The sequence below is a fragment of the Canis aureus genome, chromosome 16 (genome assembly GCF_053574225.1).
Source record: "Canis aureus isolate CA01 chromosome 16, VMU_Caureus_v.1.0, whole genome shotgun sequence".
NCBI lineage: Eukaryota > Metazoa > Chordata > Mammalia > Carnivora > Canidae > Canis > Canis aureus.
In genome coordinates, this window is record NC_135626.1 from 54,111,265 (window position 1) to 54,133,716 (window position 22,452).

General features: G+C 35.5%; 2 long non-coding RNA genes across 3 annotated transcripts in view; one reads left to right on the plus strand and one right to left on the minus strand.

Annotated features, from left to right (window-relative positions):
- Positions 1 to 6,735, minus strand: part of LOC144286935 (uncharacterized) — a 107,806-nt gene extending 101,071 nt beyond the window's left edge. The window contains exon 1 of the long non-coding RNA XR_013354880.1: positions 6,633 to 6,735. This is a non-coding gene — a long non-coding RNA (uncharacterized LOC144286935). The remainder of the gene's footprint in view (positions 1 to 6,632) is intronic.
- LOC144286934 (uncharacterized) overlaps positions 1 to 22,452 on the plus strand; it is a 32,382-nt gene that overhangs the window by 3,442 nt on the left and 6,488 nt on the right. The window lies entirely within an intron of this gene.

Genomic DNA, 22,452 nt, shown 5'->3' on the forward strand with positions numbered 1-22,452 from the left:
AAAATAAATAAATGGACAATTAAGCTAAAAAATAAAGCATGACATCATATTGGGCAAACAAGCTATCAACATAGGTTAGTTAAATAATAATTGAAGATATATGTATACAGTGCCACAAGACAAGGTATGTTCCATTGGTGAGGACAACGGCTCATGTAGTTTCACAGGAGAGAGAGGTTACATTCATCATGAATGAACTGAGACAACTGCATAGAAGAGGGGACTTTTTCTCTGGGCCTAGAAGAATTGTTTGAAATGGGAGCAAATGCATTTTAGGCAAGAGAGGTAAGTATGAAGAAAGGAAAGGAAGTAAGATAATGCAGGGATTGTTGGATTGACTAGCTAGCAGTAAAGAGCAGACAAGATTAAAAAGAAAGATGAAAAACAAAACAAAAGACTAAAAGGGAAGATGGATTGTTGGACAGTAGAAGGTCTGAATAGCATGCTAAGAATTTAAGGGTTTACCCTTGAGGAAATGAAAGAAACTGAGTTTTAAAACCAGAATTAAAGTGTCACATTCAAAAGACTTAGCTTGTTGCAGATTTAGTTAATTTGATAAGGAAGAGACTGAAGGAAAGGAGATGGGGACTGTTGATGGAGCACTGAAGGGAACTATGAGAGCTAAAGTGAATATGTGGCATCACCAAAAGAAAAAACAAAAATAACTGCTGCATGACATGGAAAGAGGAACCCACTGGGCTTGGAGACTCAAGGAATTTTGTAAGGTTAAAGCATCAAAAGTCCCAAACTGATACTAAAAGAAAACAGAAAAAAGAGAAAAGAAAAGAAAAGAGAAAAGAAAAGAAAAGAAAGAAAGAAAGAAAGAAAGAAAGAAAGAAAGAAAGAAAGAAAGAAAAGCATGTCAAAAAGAAGAGGGAATATTCATCTTTGGAATTACTTAGTAATGAAAAGTTTATTCCCCTCCAGTGGAGAGTTCACAGTTACACTGGTATGCTCCTTTCAACAACTAGGGTCTTCCAACTACTTGAATACCCTTGATTTTAGAAGTATTCTTTTTCAATTGTGTGAATCTACATAGCTCCTGAGAGTAAGACGCTACAATGTATTGAATGCACAGCACACCAAATCTCCCAGAATATCCTTTATGGGGACAACTCTCTAAAAAACTATTGAAAATGTGTTGAATTTACATACTCATAACCTGACACAAATTTCTCCTTGTTGCCCAACCTCTGACCTTCCCCATACACACACATACGCACACACACAAACACACACACTCTCTCTCACACACACACATTCTTAACTGGCTTTTTAGGCTGCAACAGAAGTCACTTTGTAAGTCTGCTCAAGGAAGATGCGATTAAGATAATTTGAAATAACCATTTTTCCCCACCTTGGCTTATTAAAGCTAGATGTTTATCTAGAGGCATTCTGCACCTAACTATAAGTTGGGAGACCCCAGTGTCAACAGTAGTAGCAAAAAATGAAAATTACTATAAAAATTCCATATTTTAAGAGAAAGGTATCTTTTAACAAAGTTTATAAATTGAGATATGCAAAATGAGTTTGTAATCTGTGGAAAATCTGTCTCAGGATATTTGATATAAATGCATTATATGTAGGGGTACATACTTTTAAGAGCAAAACCAATGCTCTTAATTGCTCATAAAAGAGTGAATAATTAATAGATCTATTAAGGCATACCTTCTATACTTTATGAATTTAATACTGAAAAGTAGTATAAATAAGAAAAAGCATTGAGCAAGGAAAACAGGCTATTGAACTGAATTCTGAAGTGTGTGTGTGTGTGTGTGTGTGTGTGTGTGTGTGTGTGTGGCTGGAGGTGGAAGTTTGAAATGCTCTTAAAATTATTTTTATAAATAGAATACTATCAGAATACTATTTTAAAGAAAAATAAAGTTAGGAAATTTAACTCATTCACAAATGGCAGGTTAGGAAGATGATGGAGACTTTAATTGGGAACTCATTTAAAAAGCTGCTCTGGTAAATCCATGCTGTGGATACCTCTCCTCTCCATGTATGTAGAGATGGCCACTATTGCAGGAACACAGGTTATAAGTAAATTCTAAATAAATTGCAAAGAGCTGAGGGCCAAGACGTGTGGCCATCCAAGTAGAAGGGTAAAGTACTTTTCTCAGCCACGCTGCTCATTCACTTGGTAAATCACAAGGAAACTGTCCTCTGTGGGATCTCAGAATACGTTAGTTCTCAAGCACAAGGGTGAGAACCGTCTTGACATACTTCCTCTCAGGGTTAAATAATCTGGATTCTGAGAGTCCATGGAGAAAGAGAGATGAATTAGAGGAATTAACCTGGGAACTTATCTTAGTCACATGTGTGCATTTCAGTGAGTGCAACAATCTAATTGTTTTTTTTTTATTATAGTGAAAGGTTATCTCTAATTCGTACTGATAGGAAGCCACGAGCTGTGTTCTGAACAATTTACTAAATATAAACGGCTGATACATGCTTTCCTGATCCAAATGAGGGCTTTTCCTACTTCTCACATTTTGATGGCTTGCTCACTTGTTTGTTTCTCCAAATTCTTTGCACTGCAGATCTTGGATCTGTTACCTTTGTACAAAGCGAGCCAATTGGGGAAATCCGCTCTCACTGCTCCTCTACTGAGGAAGAACAACAGTGGATTAATGATTTCGATGTTTCAGGCAAACTAGCTAATTCACATACAAATTAAAATTTAATGTAACCTATGATAGTTTTATTGCATGTTATTGCTTCAAAAAAAAAAAAAAAAGAAAGAAATCTTCCACCCCTTGGAAGTTTTTCCTAATTAATTGTAAATCTGTCCATTGCATCCTGCCCTAATTAAAAAAAATTAATTAATTTTAAAAAATAATAAATGCCATGATTCCTGCTTTACCTATCATCCCACAGTACATATTGACGTCGTTTTTATGGGCGTAATGTTAGTGGGCAAAAATGTCAATGCATAACATTAATATGTAGCAATATTAATGCCAAACAATGATTTAAGCCGCAGGAAAATCTTATAGGTCAACTTCTAGTTGATTGCTATCTTAATAGGAGAGTAAAAAATGTTATACATCCCAATACTCCCAAAAGTGATTCTCCAAAGGGTGATTTTGCCCCTCAGGGTACGTTTGGCAAGGTCTGGAGAGTTTTGATTAGCCTGGCTGGAGGGGGTTTACTACTGACATCTAGTGGGTAGAGGTCAGGCCTGCTGGTAAACATGCTGAATTACAAAGAACGGGCCACCCCTACCCCAAAAAACAATTCTCTAATCAAAATGTAAATAGGATTCCTATTTTCCCTTTTCCTGCACTATAAACTAACAAACTTTTTTTCACTGATGAAGGGTTTGCTTCCTATTTTAGGGAATTGTGTATATGTGTGTGTGTGTGTGTGTGTGTGTGTGTGTGTGTCTGTAGGCTGAGGAATGTATAGGCTGAAGATAAAATAAATTCTCTCGACTTAAACAAGCCAGAAGCAAAACATGCCTTCCTACCATTGCCTAATATAATAATTAAAATTACTAAATCAAATTTCAAAATCCAACTTACTGAGAAGAAACAAAGAGCATATGTTCTCTGTAGAGTATTAGAATAATGCATTGGGTCACCATTAATTATTAAATGAAGCTACAAGTATGACAATAGCAAAAATATAAAAATGTAATATGTAAAAAAATGTTAAAAAGTAACAAAAAAAAGTAAAAATGTACATTTTTGTCCCTTATTCATAAAATGGCAATTTTCTGCAATGGCTAATCTCTGAAGTTGGGAAGGACAAAAAAGGAATTTGATGTTCCTCTTTACATTTATGATTTAATTTCCAGAGTGACTTCTTATTGTAACTGAAATTCTTTCTTGACTAGAGGTCCATCTGGGACTATTTATAAAATAAACTGTATTTCACAAGTCCTTTGCAAAGCTAATCAACAATGACAGAAAATAGCCTAGAATTGCCTTGGGCTAATTGTGGGTAGAAACTGTGCAAAGAGACATAAGGGAACCATTTGGAATGATGGAGATATTCTATATCTTGATAGGGGTGGTGATTGCATAAGTGTGTGTATTTGTCAAAACTCATTGGATACACTTAAAATGGGTGCACTTGAGTATAAGTAAATTGTATAATAATAAAGCAGGGTGGGTTTTTTTTTTAATTGCCTGCTTTGGATAATAAATCATATGGCTATTTTACTCCTAAATCTAGTCAAAGTAGCATCTCACACTCAGATTTGGTAATCAAGTAACACATTATTTTATGTGTGCAATGGCTACGAACAACTAGAACATCCTCTGTGTGCTCTGCCCATACCAAATCATTTCCTTCTCTTTGTTTTAAAGATGAGGAAACAGAACCCAAAGATTTTGATAGTAAAAATATCCTTTACTTTGAAAAAAAAAAAAGAATATCTAAGGCATTCACACTATTATAATTACATTACTCATAGGTAAATTATGAACTCTGGAAACTAGCTACCTTGCTTTTTTTTTTTTAAAGATTTGTTTATTTATATTAGAGAGAAAGTGGAGGGAGGAGCAGAGGGAGAGGGAGAGATTGAATCTCAAGCAGACTCCCAACTGAATGTGGAGCCAAATGCTGAGCTCAGTCTCATGACCCCAAGACCATGACCTGATTTGAAATCAAGAGTTGGAGGCTCAACCAACTGAGCCACCCAGGTGCCCCTGGAAGCTAGCTACCTTTCTGAAGGACACACAGTTATATAGTGAATATGCCAAGAACACAATGTATACTTTCCTTAGCTTTTCACCATGATGTTTGGGCTGATCCTGTAATACATTAGATCTAACCTGGATGGAAAGAGAACTGTATGAATAATTAAGTTGGGTCATATATACTCCAGATCTAACCCGGCATAGTTGGGATTTCTGACATAGGGTCACTATAGATGCTATTTTCTCTGTCATTTTTGACATAATGTATTGCATTCTATAACCTAAAAGAGCTCATGACTATTTGTTTTTACATTGAGATGGGACAGACATCCTTTCCTTTTAACACAGGTACAAATCAAGATACACCAAGTAAAGACACCTAAAATTGGTTTATCTTAAACTTAGCTTGATGATGGAAAAGTTGATGAGACAGTGTGTCAGTGAGGTTCCTAATAGGAAACAAACGGAATAATCAAACAAGGAAAACCTGAGAACATCTGGTTGACAAAGGACCCATGTGGGGGTCTGGTAAGGAAAGCACAAAGATAAACGGCATGAGAGGGCAGCAAAATGATTATATCACTCCTAGGATCAGCAGATAAAATATAAGGTGCTCCATTAAATTTATATTTCAAGTAAATAACAAATAAATGTTATAAATGTTTTAGTATAAATAGGCCATGTTCTCTTGCTTTTTTTTTTTTCCCCTAAATCTTGTGACTCTAAGTCTACTCCTCTCTACCAAATAAAACACAGAAGAACAGAGCCAGCTTCTGGGCAGACCAGAAGACAGGGATTTGGACAAAGCAGATAAGATTTCACAAGTAGAGGAGAGAGAGAGTGAGGGACCCCCACAGTGAGGGAGCCTGTGGATGAGGCATCTGGCCTCACTTTTCTCCCACCGCCTGACTTCGACACAAACTTCCCAGTGTCTGAACCCCAAAAGACCAGCTTCCTAAGACAGAGCACAGGAAAAAAGGAAGGGCAGAGTGAATCTGGAGGAACAAATAGAAACTATCTAGTCCAGAGAGGATTACATTCCTAGCATAGCCAAGGCGGTGGCCACACTTTGGACAAAGGAATTTAATACCTGAAGTGACACCTGATTCATAAGTGAACTTAAAATTCATTTCAAAAATAAAATCAATAGGAATATATAAACTGATGTACATAGTATATTTTTATTCAAAATATTTATCCTGTGTAACACAGTTCTAAACAGGGAACATAAATTGTACCAAAAAAATACATGAAGTGACTCAATGGAATACTCAAGAAAACCAGGTTGCCACTTCTTTCAAAGAGGAAAAATAAGTCAAAATGGAAACCAGATTACAGCATCCACATAAGAAAAAAAATTATGATAGTCCGAGCCTATGGCATTTCTCTTACAAAAGCAGGTAAATGAAGGTCCAAACTTCTATAGAGTAAATCCAATATTCCTTTATGGATAGATTGTTTTAAGATTTAAAGACTTTTAAAAACCATTCCAGATATGTCACTCTACAATTATATTGCTTATGGTAGCCATTGCTTATGATGACACATAAATATTTTCTGACCAAAGCATTTTGTAAAATTTATCTGCACTCATGATTTCAGATACCTTAAAAATGTTCATGATAAGGGAAAACTTAAATAGTAACTTACACAGTACGATCACAAATCATGATAAAATAAACATGCAAAAGCATAGACACAAAATACATGTGCATACATATCTATCCGGAAATACATGCACAAAAACAATGACATTACTTGTAATTCTGGATATAGGAACTACGGGTGACATTTTATCATATTTTTACTTTACTTTCTAAATGTACCATTCTAAATGATTTTTTATAATCAGCCAAAAGAAAATAAGTAACATTTTAATATTCTTTTGTGAGGGTTTTATGTTCTAGAATAATCATTTTAATTGTCCTTTTACATTACTTGTGATTCTGGTGGAAAAATGATTCAAAAGAAGAACATACTTACTCTAGGATAACACATTGGAAATACCCCAGAGAAGAAGACTGTAACTTTGTGTGTTCTTTTAGTTTTCATAGTAAAATGGAAATTGTTTGTAGTTGTTGCCAAGAATAAGGCTTTGTAACTTTGAGTTTGGCACACACCATATACTACATATCACTATCCAAATGTTGCTGGAAAATCTGAAGACTTTTTTAGACACTTTTACAAGAGTGAGCGAAGTATTATCTTATCACAGTTAACAATTATATGTTCATTCTCTTGAATGAGTACAGGGGAAAACATCAAGGGACATTTCTGGCCTGGCATCCTGAGTCTCCATATTTGGCATTGGAATGACTATCACTCCATAATTGGGCTAGTGTCCAGGGAAAGTAGAAATGGCTCACGGTAGGGGACATGCACTTGGCAGTGTTTGGGCCATTTCTCAACATTTCAGTAACTGGAATGCCTCATTTCTCTGTGTCGACAGTCCTGAGTAACATAGTAGTACCCAGGAGATCATTTAAACTCTAATTTTTTTTTAAAATAGGTAGCTTTTCCAGGCAAGCATAGCATTTTGCATCTTAAGCCCTGTCATCACCCATAGGAAAAAAATATATATGATGTATTTCCTTTCATGCATCTAAGTTCAAATTTTTGAGGTCATTCTTTTTTTTTCCAAATAATCGCTGGATACAGTCCTTTTTTTTTTTTTTTCTCTCCTTTCTAAGTTTCAACAGCTTACCCTTAAAAGACATAGATTAAAGAAATGCTAAGACTTGCATTTTTTTCTAAAACAAAGATTAGTGCTCACTGTATGAAGCCAATATCCCTCTATAGGAAAAAATAATATTAATAATTAGAGGATTTCTAAATTGCTGAATAAGGATGTGGCAAGTGTTTTATTTTTTATTTTTAAGTGCATTCTGAAGTCTCGGGGTGTGGCTTGCAGCAAATACAAAACAGGACATTGTCAAGTTAACAGAGAAGAGAATGTGAGGCCCAAATTGCTTATTTCAGTTTGAGCTTCTGCTGCAGGTGGATAAACAGGGTCCACTGGAAGGGCCCAGTATCATTTACTCACTGGGTGATAAGAGAATAATGTATGGTCCCTACCACTCCATGTTAATTACAAAAGAAGAATAGTGTTCTTTTTAGCTCCGTGTCACCAAACTATGTGAGACAGTCAGGAATATTTAGTGTTTAGGGGAGAGAACTGAATCACAGTAGCAACAATTTGGTCAAATTATGTTCTTGAGGTCTTTCATTTGTCCTCCCCCAAAACATCCATACTTGTTGTCGGGCATATTCAGCAATTAATAATTAAATTATTTTAATTTTAAAATTAAAATTTTTAGGATAATTTTCAAAAACTTTCCTTGAAACACATACACTCCCACCGTTACATGCATACTTTCCATATGCCGCATCTATTAGAATTAACTCAAGACAAAAAATGAGAATGCGTCCCTGTATATTAGGAAATTCTTAAGGCTAGCAACTAGGAAATACTCACATAACAAACCTGTAAGCAGTATCTCCATCCCAAAGAATGGAAATGTGAATAAATTCAGGGGTAGCTTACTTTTTCACTGTGGAATAACCACTTCAACAGGATTTTAGTTATAGAAGTTAATATTAGGACCTGGGTTTGATTTGGGAGGGGGAGGGCGTTCCGACACCTGATGCAGATTTTCTAGTATTTTAAATTGGTTATACTTAACAGATCTAAGTCTGCACAGCATTCTTCTTTGCTCTTGTTTGATTTTGCATTCCCTTTATCAAATTCTAATGCCTTATTGAGGGGCGAAAATGTGTCACTAGGAGGTAATGCATTTGGTCCTTAGTGATTTGAAGGAGAGACACATGGACACAATGAAAATGCAATCCTGACCTTCCTCTCCTACTGGGTGACACAGAATGAACTGCGATGGCTACAGTTCCACACATTGCTGCTGTCGCATGTACTGCACTTGCAAAGACTGTGTAGCCTATCTTTGTGAAATATGCCAAGGTACTTCCTCTTGTGTACTAATTAATGAGTGGCCTAAGGGATGCCAGAAGGCAAGGCTACTTCTCTGGCTAAAAAGTGGGTTTCTCTGAGGCCCATGGGCACTCCAGGCTTTGGGGCTCCCCATCAGATCTTTTCTGGGGATACCTGCTCTGACCATGACTATTCCAGGACCTAAGAGTTCCTGTATCTAACTGTTGTCATTAGCTAATCTTTCTATTTTATTTTCCTTCTATATTTTCTGATGCAAGAACTCTGAAAAGATGCTTCATGTGATTTGGGAAAACAGAGACACTGCTCTGGTTTTATCCTCCCATGAGATACTGTGGATATGAGAGAGCAGGCATAGCATTGGGAAAAGCAAAATCCAGGGCACCTGGATGGCTCAGTGGTTGAGCATCTGCCTTTGGCTCAGGCCCTGATCACAGGGCCTGGATGGGGTTCCCTGTGGGGAGCCTGCTTCCCTCTGTGCCTATGTCTCTGCCTCTCTCTCTGTGTCTTTCATGAATAAACAGATTTTTTTTTTTTTTAAAAAAAAGGAAAGGAAAAATCCAAAATCTTAAGGAGAAACAGCAAGTTAAATATGGCAGATTTCTTCTCCTCCCCAGCCTCATTAAAATAACAATAAAATTAACATTAAAAGAAGGAGAAAAAAAAGAAAAAAAAATAAAAGAAGGAGAAACTCTACAAAAACAAAAAAAATAGAGAGAACTCAAATACAATTCAGAAATTTCAACAGACTTTAAGAAAACTGCAGATTCAGGAAAGGAAAAGACTTGGCAGATAGGAAGAATTTGCAACCTAAGAGTTTGACTGGACCTAAAAATCTCATAAGAGTTAGACTCCAGACTATGGCTACTACCCAGAGGTGAGGTAAAGTGGAGTGCTGAGTATACACAAAGTAGTTGAAAGAAATGGGAGCCTCAGTTCTGAAACAACAAGGAAAAGAAATCTCCCAACAATGTGAGGGATCCTGGGAGTAGATCTATCTCACTGGAGCCTCTGATAAGACCACAGCCTTGGATTTCAGTCTGTCAAAAGAGAACCTGGAGTAGAAGACCCAGATGAGTCATGCCAGCACCTGACTTACAGAAACTTAGAGATCATAAATGTGTTTTAAGCCCCTGGGTTTATGGTAACTTGCTGTGCAGCATCAAAAACCAATACAGTCTCTCAAACTCCTTCCCATATCCTCCACCTGGAATTTTAGCAACTAGGAGTAGAACCCCATCTCAAGAAGATTAAAGAATTGTTTGCTTTAAAACCTAAGAGGTATGATTTACTTGCCAGAGGGACTTCTAACTAAATGGCCAGCTGCAGTCTGATCACCCCACATGCAAACCCATTAACTAATATACATCTTGTACATTATATGTATGTTATGGAATTCCAAAGGTTTTTCTAGAGTTATACCAGAGGATCACCAGAATTTTGAATAAGAATTTCCAATCTGAAGACACCAAACAAACAAATTAAAGGTATCCAGAGAAAACAGAGGCAATTCAGACGAAGAAAGAAAGAAGAAAGAAATAGAAAGAAAGAAAGAAAGAAAGAAAGAAAGAAAGAAAGAGAAAGAGGAAAAGGAAAGAAAATTAGAATTCAGGTTCCTATAAAACATGTCAGATCCTTTTTATTTTCAGATATCCTTTTGATGCTCAATTACTTTTGATCATCTGTTAGCTAGGTACTATAACTTCTTTGTAAGGGCAGAAAAATAAATGTTTTTTCCCTTATTACTTCTTCCTGATTCGAGGACCAGTGCTAGTTCAATCATTTTCATTTTGTCATAATAGAGACCTAATTCAAAAATCTTTTCAAAGCTTTGTGATCTTTTAATGCCAAATAAACATACAACGAAATTGTAATTTTTAATCTGATAGGCAAGAGCTGAAAGAAATGTTAGGATAAATGAAATGAGTTTTGCTAGACATTCCTGAAGGAGGTATTTTTAATGTTACCTTGTGATAACATATGTCAAATGTATTATAAGCATTGCTATAATCTCCTCTGAACACTACTTGTCAAACTTACCTCCAATAAAGCATAAACTGGTGGAGGATTGGCTAATCACAAGTAAAGACAGAAAGTAAAATCCTTCCTTTTTTTCTGTTGAATCTTCACAAAAACTTGCACTTCTGTTTCTCATCTTTAGAGAAAACTCATGTGTTTTTCTGAGAAAAAATACTCTTTGAAATATTGAATTAATAAAAAAGTTCTTAATTATAACATTTTTTAAAAAGATTTTATTTATTCATAAGAGACAGAGAGAGAGAGAGAGAGAGAGAGGCAGAGATAGGCAGAGGGAGAAGCAGGCTCCATGCAGGGAGCCCGACGTGGGACTCGATCTCGGGTCCCCAGGATCAGGCCCTGGGCTGAAGGCGGCACTAAACCACTGAGCCCCCGGGGCTGCCCCTTAATTATAACATTTTAATGATGATTTGCCGCATGTGTTAAAAAAAATAGAGAGAGTGTAGTAATTAGGCACTCTACAGATCTTTTCCCCAGAATATAGAAATCAAATAAGAATTCATTGGAAAACCCCTGATCTCCTACTTTCTTCTTTAATTAATACTTATAAATTATTTGAAGTATTTTCCATTTTTATTTTTGGATATTTTAATTTGGAGCCCATCATCTGGTCTACAGATTGTGGAGTCCTGGTAAGAGTTTAACAACCAGAAAAAATATAATTAAAGCCCTAATGTGTATTTTTTTACAGATTTCTTTTTTTTTTTTTTTTTTTTTTTTTTTATGATAAGCACACAGTGAGAGAGAGAGAGGCAGAGACACAGGCAGAGGGAGAAGCAAGCTCCATGCACCGGGAGCCCGATGTGGGATTCGATCCGGGGTCTCCAGGATCGCGCCCTGGGCCAAAGGCAGGCGCCAAACCGCTGCGCCACCCAGGGATCCCTTTTTACAGATTTCTTATACGTAAATACTATCACAATGGTCCATTTTAAGCTACAAACGTGCTATCACTGAAGGCGAAGTTGGAAAGAGATGCTCACAATTGGTTCTCATGAGCCAGTGCAAGTCAGCTCCAATATACCACTGTATTTAACCAGTATATTTCATATTTCAGGCCCTATGATTCTCAGATGCTTTAATTTAAAATAAGTATATGTTCAATTTAAAAACATGAGTATATATAACATTTGCATAGAGCTTGTGCCAATGGATGACTTACTTTTTTTTTCCTTTGGTGGTGATTTGAAATGTTTAAAATATTACTGATTTTATGCAAAAAAATACTAGGATTGCTTTGATGATTTAATGTTGCTACATATATTGTTGGTGCTAATGGAAATGATCAAAATTAAACTTGGAAAATTAAAATTTGCTTCTTTTTTTCTTAGTGATTTCTCTAACTCAAAAGCATCAATATACACCTTTTTCTAATCTCTAGAAAATTATATTAGGGAAGTATGCCCTTTTAAAATTGATAGATACCATCTCCACATTATTTGTAGTTTATATAAAATTCAGATCCATGAAAGATTAGTAAGAAGAAAAATAAGAGAAAGTGTTTTGAATGTAGCCCAATAACAAAACAGTAATTCTATAATTACACAAACACCGAAATCACCAGTTCTAATTTCTCTACTTTCTCTTTCCACTATTAACCAACGTGATTTACTGAGTCTCCTGGTTTCACTTGTGCTCATGAAATTCCTCATGATTCTAAAAGCTGAATGGAAGTATGATGTAGAAAATGATTGCAAATAGAATTTTTGTGTACTAATTAAGACTAATGTTGTGTGACAAAAATGCTCCTGGTGATCCTGGAAGGAAAGTGAGCCAAGTTTATTCATGAGAAAAGTGCTGTTTTCTCTGCTCAGAGAGAGAAACTGACTCTCTGTAAGTCAGGCTCCCCACCAAAAACAGACCCCTACATGGAGATGTATGTACAAAAGATTTCCTTGGGAGAAGTCTTAAGCCCATCACCTATAAGGAGCAAGGAGAGAAGGACTGAAGGAGAAGCAGATGCATCACGGGGTTTAGCCAATCCAGAGGGAAGTTCTGCAACTGGAATGGTCCTTTCAAGATGCCTCAAGTCAAGGCAAAGGAGTGAGACCTGATGCAGAGACAAATCACTGAACATAGACCATCCCCAAGGAGGAGACATAAATTCTCTTCAGCCAAGGACAATCCTAGAGAGGGACTCAGCTGTGTCAGCAGGAGATACTCCCAGCGTCTAGAGTGAGTGCCAGGAATGAGAGCTTGGATCTGGAAGTAGAGATGCTGAGGACCCTGTTCAGAGCACTGCGAGTACAATCTCATTAAACAATGAACCTCTTATCCTAGCTCTACTTCTTTTCATTATTAATATTCTATTTCAGTTTTTTTGAAGCTGAGGAGATCGTAATTGCTTCTTAGTCATTTACATTCTGTTTGGAAGTGAACAGTTTAGTTTCTCTACATGTTATTATTTCTAAAACTATTTTCTTATGGAGTATCATTCCTTAGCATGAGATGTTCAAGCCACTGAATGCATATAACAGATACAATATTAAGTGTTAGAGGAAATGTTTCACCTTTTGTGTTTTTCTTTTTTTTTTTTTTGATTTTATTTATTTATTCATGGGAGACACAAAGAGAGAGGTGGAGACACAGACAGAGGGAGAAGCAGGCTCCCCACAGGGAGCCCAATGTGGAACTCCATCCTAGGACCCCGGGATCATGACCTGAGCCAAAGGCAGACACTCAATCACTGAGCCCAGGTGCCCCTCACCTTTTATGTTTTTAAGAAATGAATTTGTTTGAGTATGATTTTTATTACAGTCAATCGTGAATGGCAAAAGTTGGAAAAGCCCTTTGAAGTTTCTTGATTAGGTAAATCCAAGCCATTTATATTCCAGTTAATTTACACAGTAACATCAGTGAGGTCATAAATAGTGGGTTGTATTTCACAGGAGCTAACCATCACCTTTAAAGTCCAGATGTCCCAAGGGTACGTCTTGTGAACTAGTTATGAAGCTTTCATGGTAACAGGATAGGGAACAAGTATTAATTGGATAGGAGATGGCATCCAACATGGATTACACTTTATATTCTCAGGGTTTTCAAGGTGAATGTCTTGCAGTTATATCCTAGTTTTTGAACTTGTTGAACAAGAGATAGAGATTTACCTTTTCAATGTGCCTGTGTTATAACCTATTTTATTAAGTGTGTGTGTGTGTGTGTGTGTTTATGTGTGTATTTGACAATTCTGGCTTCAGTTTTATCTCTCAGGAAAGCTAAAGTAGTGGATATAAACCTACACTTTTCTGTTACATAACAACATGTGATTTTCAAAGAGGGGAAAGTAACTATTTAGCCTAATGTGGTTAAAGAATTTCAGGGTTAGATAACAGCCACATTTTCTACTTCTCTTTCCTTGCACATTATATTCAATTTTAACCTCACTGCTTTCTAGATGAAGCATTTGAAACATAAAAAAATTACAGTTCTTGACACATAAAGGCTTAAAATAGTTATTAATGATACTCTTCCAAAGGTAATTTATTAATGTCATCATTGGCATCTTGGATCATCATAAATAGCCTAGAATCTGAATTTTGCCTGATACAGTATTTGTTCCCAGCTAAACTACTGGTCCTCATAATCTATGATGTTCATCATTATATATATATATATATATATATATATATATATATATAATGTATATATATACATAAATTTATTATATATATAAAATTCATAATTCTCTCTTTCTATATATATATATATATATATATATATATAATTTTTCTTGATTGGGAGAAAATTTTCATTTTTATCCCAAATATTCTGAATGCATAATAGAAACATTGTCAACATCTGGTGGAAAACTCCCACCAGAAATTAATTACATAGTGAAATATTGCATTTGACTGTTTCCAAGAATCCAAAACCTTCATCATACTGATAATAGGCAATTGGGCACTCAGGATATTGAGACAGAATAATTTCCTAGGCATTACACTAGGGAGGAAGACAGATTTCCAATGGGCCCAGAGCTGTTGGAAAGGAAACAAAGAATAAAATTTCCTAGTCTATCTCTTTTTCACTTCTAAAATGCTAAAAATCACAATTCTCTGTCACCCACACTATTTTATTTTGATTTAAAGTATATTATCTACATATTCTCTATATGTTTACTAATTGTCTCTCTAGTTATTTTAGAAGTTATTGAGCGAAGGCTATTTAAAATTCTCTATAAATACTGTTGGAACAATTGGATACCTATATGGAAAAAAAAGGAACTTTGAGCCATGCTTGTGCCATATACAAAAATAAACAGAAAGTGGATCATGGACCTAAATGTAAAATGTAAAGCTATAGCATTTCTTAAAGAATACTTAAGGGGAAAAATGGCTTGTTAAAATTGGCTGTGTAAAAATTCCTTAGACTCAACCCAGAAAGCATGAACCACAAAAATTGATAAATCATATTTTATCAAAATTAAAAATCTCTGTTCTTCATAAGACATTGTGAAGGGGATAGCATGACCATAGATTAGCAGAAGATTTTTGCAAATAATATATCTGATAAGAGACTTGTATATAAAGAATTTTTAGAACTTGAAAATTCAAAAGCAAACAATGGATTTTTTTTTAAGAATAAAGAATTTAGCAAGCAACTTACCAAAGAAGATACACAGATGAGGAATAGACACATGAAAATTGGCTCAACATTATTAGTCATTTAGAAAATGAATTTTAAAAACACAATGGAATATCACTTCCTACTAAATAGAATTGCTAAAATTCAAAGACAGACCATACGTAGTTTTGACAAAGATGTGGAATAATTGAAACTCTCATGTACTGCTGGTGGGAATGTAAACAGATAGAACCACTTTGGAAAAATCATTTGGCAGTTATCTAAACATTTAAAAATAAATCTACAGTATAACCCAGCCATTCTACTCCTTGGTATTTTAAGGGAAAGCATGTACCCATATAAAAACATGTACAGGAATGTTCACAGAAGGTTGATGCTCCTGTATGTGAAAGGATACCAGACTGACAAAAATGTATTTGTCCATCAACAGGAAAGTGGATAAAATAATTGTTTTCTATACATAATGTTCTATTATAATATATTGTTATAAAATAATATATACAATATAAATAATTATATTATTATTTCTATATTATATAATTACATACTATTATATCTTAACATTATATATATCATGGGCTATTAGTAATACAAAACAATGAGTTATTAATAAACATCACAAGATGGCTGAGTCTCAAAACAAATGTGCAGAGGAAAAGCAGAAAGACAAAGAATACAACTGTATGATTCCATCTCTGGAAAATTATAGGAAAATTCAAACTAAAATATAGGAACAGAAAAAAAAAGATTGGATACCTAGGGATGGGCGTGCAATAGAAAATGTAAAGAAGAACTGTAAAGGGGTACAGGAAAATTTGAGGGGCTAACACATATGCTCAGTGACTCTATTATGATAACTGATTTACAAGCATCTAAATAAAGCAAAATTTATCACATTGCAGACTTTAAATATGTGCAGACAATTATACCTCCATAAAGCTATAAAAAATTTGGAAAAGTAGTTGTCACTAGGGGAAAGGGAGCAGTCTATGATAGAGAAGAGCTTCTGGGATGTATCAACATTCTGTTTCTTGACTTAGGCATAAAAAACCCAGGTGTTTTTTTTATTACACTTCATTCAGCTGAATAAGACACTATTTTATGTTTATGCACTATTTGTTCATTGTATTTCATAATTCTAAAAGTTTAAAAAATAATATATACATTATATTTGGAAACTATAATTTCTTTAAAATAGGTAATTATCCCTAAGATTCATGAATTTTGTCATTATTCCTTAATAACAGCCTCAATAATTACTCATTACTTATAATTATTTCTTCATAATTGTATAATTCCTTAATAATGCCAACCTGGGCCTTAATAGTGGTATATACACACCCCTTTATGTGAATTTATAAATTATGTACAGTTTAGGTTTCTTTTGGAAATTGAAGCTGGTCTTTACTTTACATTCCTATGCAAACTGCTTTTAAAAGATAAACCAGAAAACTACAATTGAGTCATATCTCTTTGAGCCTCGTTGGTGGTCCATGCATCATGGAAATGTCTGTTAATTTTTCCGGTGGTACTGCTAGGTTTATGGCAACATTTGGAAGAGTGGCAACTGGGAATAGTGTACTATTTTATTTTATGTTATCTTTATGGCTTAACCATATTCTGTAGCCATTAGGTACAGTGACTCTCTCATCCCCTGGGGTACAATATTATATTTATTGTACGCATTTATCTTGTCTCTGGTGGTTCATTTTCTTTTCCATCCACGGTGAATTTCCTTTCTGCCTTCCACATTACATCTAGGAGTCCTTGCATTCAATTGCTCAAAAGACATTATTATCATGGAGTGAAGTCTATATGAAGTCTGGGAGGAAGTGTTTGTATCTATAAATGGCTTCAAGAAAATGTCCTCAGTAGTCAAGAAGAATGATGATCATGTGTCCAGAATTTAGAAGTGGGAAAAAACTTATAAAATATTAGTGTCCATAGAGCAAAATGAAAAACACATCCAAATGTTATGAAGGAAAAACATAATTTATTAAAAAAGGAAACATTTGAAGCAGTGACGGGGATTGCTTTCTCAGTGATGGTCCTGGTCTGTGGCACTAAAGAGTATCATTTTTCTTTTGAATAGGCCCTAGGTCTTATGGATACATGATTATTTCCATTTTGAAGATTTATGCCAAGGAGTCTTAATGCTAAACCTGAGACAACAGAGAGAATCAGGTTCAAAGTGAAGGTTTAGATTTTTGTACCGTGTATTTTGTACACACAGTAAGAGCATCAGCCATACTAAAGCACAACATATTGTGACCTAATAAGAAAGAACATACAAATCTGTATACAAGAGAAGAGTCTCTTATGGAACAGGTTCCTTTATACTGAGAACTAGCATGGACACTTCAAATGGTAATCTTTCCCATTTGCACCATTCATAAAGTCATAAACTCAGAAAGACATATTCAAATAAATTGTATGCTCTAGTGAACTTACTCTTCTCCTCCACTACCTTTCTTTTATGCATGTTTTTCATTTAACCATGATACAATCATCATTTGATTTCTCCTTTTCTGGACCACATTTAAAAAATAGTTAAATAGCATGTCTGCTTCAGGCCTTCAAATTACTTATCATTAAAAAAAAAAACCTATGTTAAGCAAAATGAATAGGTAAACGAACTTATGGTTTTTTGGCAACATAGGTTTCAAAGACACTTTTTGTTTACCCAATAAAATAATTTACCTCTTTTGTTTATGAACCCATTTCACTTCAAGTATTTCCAGGCATCTCCCTGCAATTAAGTTGCTTCTAATTTTTTCCAGCTGTGATCTTAGTTTGTGGGGGGCATTCAATAGGCTATACCAGTTCTAAGAATTACACTGTCACTTATGTGCAGAAGGCATGATACTATACATAGAAAACCCTACAGACTCAACCAAAAAATTAGAAGTTCCAAGTGAATTCAGTAAAGTTGGAGGATAAAAAGTTAATACTCAGAAATCAGTTATGTTTCTATACACTAATAACAAAGTAGCAGAGTGAGAAATTACTAAAACAATTCCATTCACAAATGCACCAAAAAGAATAAAATATCTAGGAACAGACTTCACCAAGGAGCTGAAATACTTACTCTTGAAATTATAAAACATTGATAAAAGAAATTGAAAGCAGCACAAATAGTAAGCTATCCCATGCTCGTGAAATGGAAGAATTAATATTGTTAAGTGTTCATACTGCCCAAAGCGATCTACAGGTTAGAAACAATCCCTATCAAAATGTCAATAGCATTTTTCACAGAATGAGAGCATATAATACTGAAACTTGTATGGAACCACAAAAGACCCCTATTAGCCAAAGCAATCTTGAGAAAGAAGAACAAAGCTGGAGTTATCACAATGCCAGATTTCAAGATACAGTATAAAACTATAGTAATCAAAACAGTATGGTAATAGAACAAAAAACAAACACTTGAATTAACTGTGTTACAATGGCAATATACCTGTCTATGAACATTTCAGAGCAATGTGAATTAAAGAGAGACAATTGTACTTTCATTCTTATTTGAATCATTAAAAGTCAAATAAAAAAAAAGACAAATCAGTTATGCTTGTTGAGGGTGACATCTGCCGCCAATTAACTTCTTATCGTTAAATTGAGGCAGGGGGGAATGTTGCTATTTCTTTGAGATAATCCTACAGGTATTTATAGTTGTTGGGCAATTCTCAATACTTTCATTTTTTAAGATCCACATAGTATATGCTATAAAATGCATTACATTATATTACTTTAGATACACATAGTTCTTCTTACTGAAGTTTGCTCACGTACAATGCAAGGTTAGATTTAAATGATCCCTTTGCCTCATTTTCTACATGAGAATTCAAGCACGCAGCATAATTTTTCATCAGGTTTATGCAAAGGTCAATACTATCCATTCAATTAATGGGTTAAATATTTCTATCCAAAAATAAATTTGCTAGAATAGTGCAGATCTTGTGTTTCATTTTGAAAATAATACAAGCAATTCCACTGTTTGGAAAATGTCTTCTGGAGAGCTCTCTCCATCCCACAATCATGATTTGTGAATGATACCACCAGTTTGGCAAAGTTTTCATCTCTTCTGGGGAGAGAGAGGTGGAAGAAAGCACAAATTGTTTCTAAATTACATTATTTTTATTGTTTTAATAAAATGAGACTGACCTTTCCTTCCATCAGCAGTTGAAGGTACCAGTGTGTAGGAAGGCATATCCATACATCTCTAGAGGAAATCCATCTGTAAGAAAATAATGTTTCATGACTTTATCTGCAAGGAGGCTCTAAATAGGGCATAGTCATAAAGGAGTCATCTGGGACAGTAGACCTACCTAATCTGTCAACTGTTAGAGCAAAACAAATGAGATACTGTTTCACACTAGCCAATATTTACTAAAGACCTACCTACATTGTTTTAAATCCTTGAAACATCAGAGGCAGGGTCAGTCCTAATGTCTTAATTTCATGGATGAACAAACAAAGAGTTCAGAGAGGTGATACAGTTGTTAAAAGACAGAGCTAGGCTTTGCTTCCAGGTTTGTCTGGCCCCACAGCACATCCTTTTTCCCATTATGTTAGTCTTATTACTTCTTACTTTGAAAGCAATATAAAGAAGCTATTTTAAGAGTAGGTGAAGAGGTCACTGGACCTCAGCCTTCCTGTATATGAAATTGCAAAGGAATAAACAGAAATAATAACAACCGAAAAATATACCTTTACAGCCAGCATCTCAAATAAGAAACATCCAAAGTGGGACCCAAAGCAACGACTTCAGCTTTCTCAGAGTTATTTCATGAATGTTCTTTTCATATTGAGCTGCTCTTAACTTTTGAAAGAAAGTAATTATAATCGTGATGGTGATGATGTTGAAACTTTACATTTCTAACCAACTCAGCATCATTGCATAAGAAATCTTATAATGTGGGATCCCTGGGTGGCGCAGCGGTTTGGCGCCTGCCTTTGGCCCAGGGCGCGATCCTGGAGACCCGGGATCGAATCCCACATCAGGCTCCCGGTGCATGGAGCCTGCTTCTCCCTCTGCCTATGTCTCTGTGCCCCTCTCTCTCTCTCTCTGTGACTATCATAAATAAATAAAAATTAAAAAAAAATCTTATAATGGTTGGAAGGAATGCTTGTCTACAAGTCTACTCCAATTACATAACAGTAGCACCAATGGGTACTGAGTGATAAATATACTGAAACATGAAATCAGTCCTTTGAATTTAGGTACAGTGCCATTTGTGCCAAATGAAGAACCAAAACATGAAACAATTTCATTTTTAACTTAAATCATATCTTGTTGCAAAGCTGACATGGTTTTACGCTATCATGGTATCATTACATTATAAGCACAACTCCAGAAAATGATGAACAGTAGAGCAATCAAATCCATGAAATTGTTTATCTCTGAGAGATCGTGTCTCGACCCTCATCTAGCTTTTGTTTTAATGTCGGCATTTTTTTTAAAAGGATCTTAAGGTTCTTAAAGCCACGTTTTATCCTCTGCCAGATATCAGGACTGTTGTTATTTTATTCAGTTCTCTTCTCATAATTTCAGAAAAATCTGAAAATATAAAGGTTAATTAATTTCTGATGTCTTACAAATGATTGACACAGTCCAAGAGTTAAAGAAAACACATTTTTTTCCAAGTTTAAAGACCTGAGATGGGATTTCAGAATCAAACGTGCCTGCGGATTGCTTTTCAATGGTGGGCCTTGCTCTTAGATTGTCCTTTTTCCATTCACCATTCCAGGTTTTTTTTTTTCCAAAAATCTCCTGTGAGGTCCGAATAGTAGCCAGCATTCTGTCTTTGGTTGATGAGCCTGTACATTTCCTAATCCAACACTTCTCTTAAAAAAGGAATGTAGAAAGTATATTGCAATTAATAGTAATGGGGGTGTCCTACAATTTTCCAAACCCTGGAAACTTGCCTGCTATTCTTTCTTATTCCTTGGTTGAAAGCAAAACAATCAAAACCCAAGGAAGGAAAAGAGGCCCGGCTAGCAGAACTTGAAGCTGCTGCCAGATGCTTCCCAACCTTTATCCCTGGGTGTCATTTTGTTTTTACGCCATTTAGGTATACTTGTTCAAAGGCTTTTCAAAAGTGCGACAATCCTGCAAAACAAGAGTTACTACAGCCCAAGGGCACTTTCTCTTTCTTACTCAGCGAGGCTTGGTACACATCTGTTTCCATCCACAGTCACTTGTTTCAAGGCACCTGCGTTATGTCTCAAGGCTCTGTTTTGAGCTGCTCTCAGCGCCTGTATGTCCCTGCTTCCCCTGCTTCGGCAGTGTTTTCCTGTCCCTCTTCCTCTGTCTTTTCTAAGAATTTAGTTATTTATAGTCCTTGTTGCATACAACTTGGAAACTCAGAATGGGAGTAGAGCTGGCCAGCCGCTCATTTGTCTGTTCTGAAGCCCAAACAGGTTCATTCAACCACAGACTCCCTGGAGGGTCTTTGGGTTCTTGCCTTCTCAGTTTCAGGGGGGCTCCTTGCCCCCAGTGAATTTTTGGGAAAAGCATAGCAGCCTTCACTAATCTTGAATGTACTAGGCATCTAACAGGAATCTAATGCTGTGTGAGGACCTGAAGGTGATACCAGATTGTATTACATTGTCCTTACCCCAAGACTTTGTAGCAATTCAAAAAAGATAATTATTAAATAATAATTATAATAACAATAATAAAAGATGAAGAGAGGAAGAAGGAGGAGAAGGGGAATAAGTAGTAGTGGTAGTAGTAGTAGTAGTAGTAGTAGTAGTAGTAGCAGCAGCAGCAGTAGTAGTAGTAGGATTCTAATCCTGGAGCAATTTTTAGGGGAAAAAAAAATATTCCCAAGTCTGGGATAATCAAGGAGGGCTTCATTCACCAGGTGAAACTCTAACAAGACATCAAAGAGAGGATAGAAAGAGTGGAACTTCCTTTTCCTTTCTTTTTCTTTCTTTCTTTCTTTCTTTTTCTTTCTTTCTTTCTTTCTTTCTTTCTTTCTTTCTTTCTTTCTTTCTTTCTTTCTTTCTTTCTTTCTTTCTTTCTTCTTTCAGATCTTATTTATTCATTCATGAAAAAATACAGAGAGAGAGGCAGAGACATAGGCAGAGAGAGAAGCAGGCTCCACTTAGGAAGCCGGATGTGGGACTTGATCCCAGGTGTCCAGGATCATGCCCTGGGCTGAAGGTGGTGCTAAACCACTGAGCCACTCAGGTAACCCAGGTTGGAATTTTCATAGGCGATAAAGA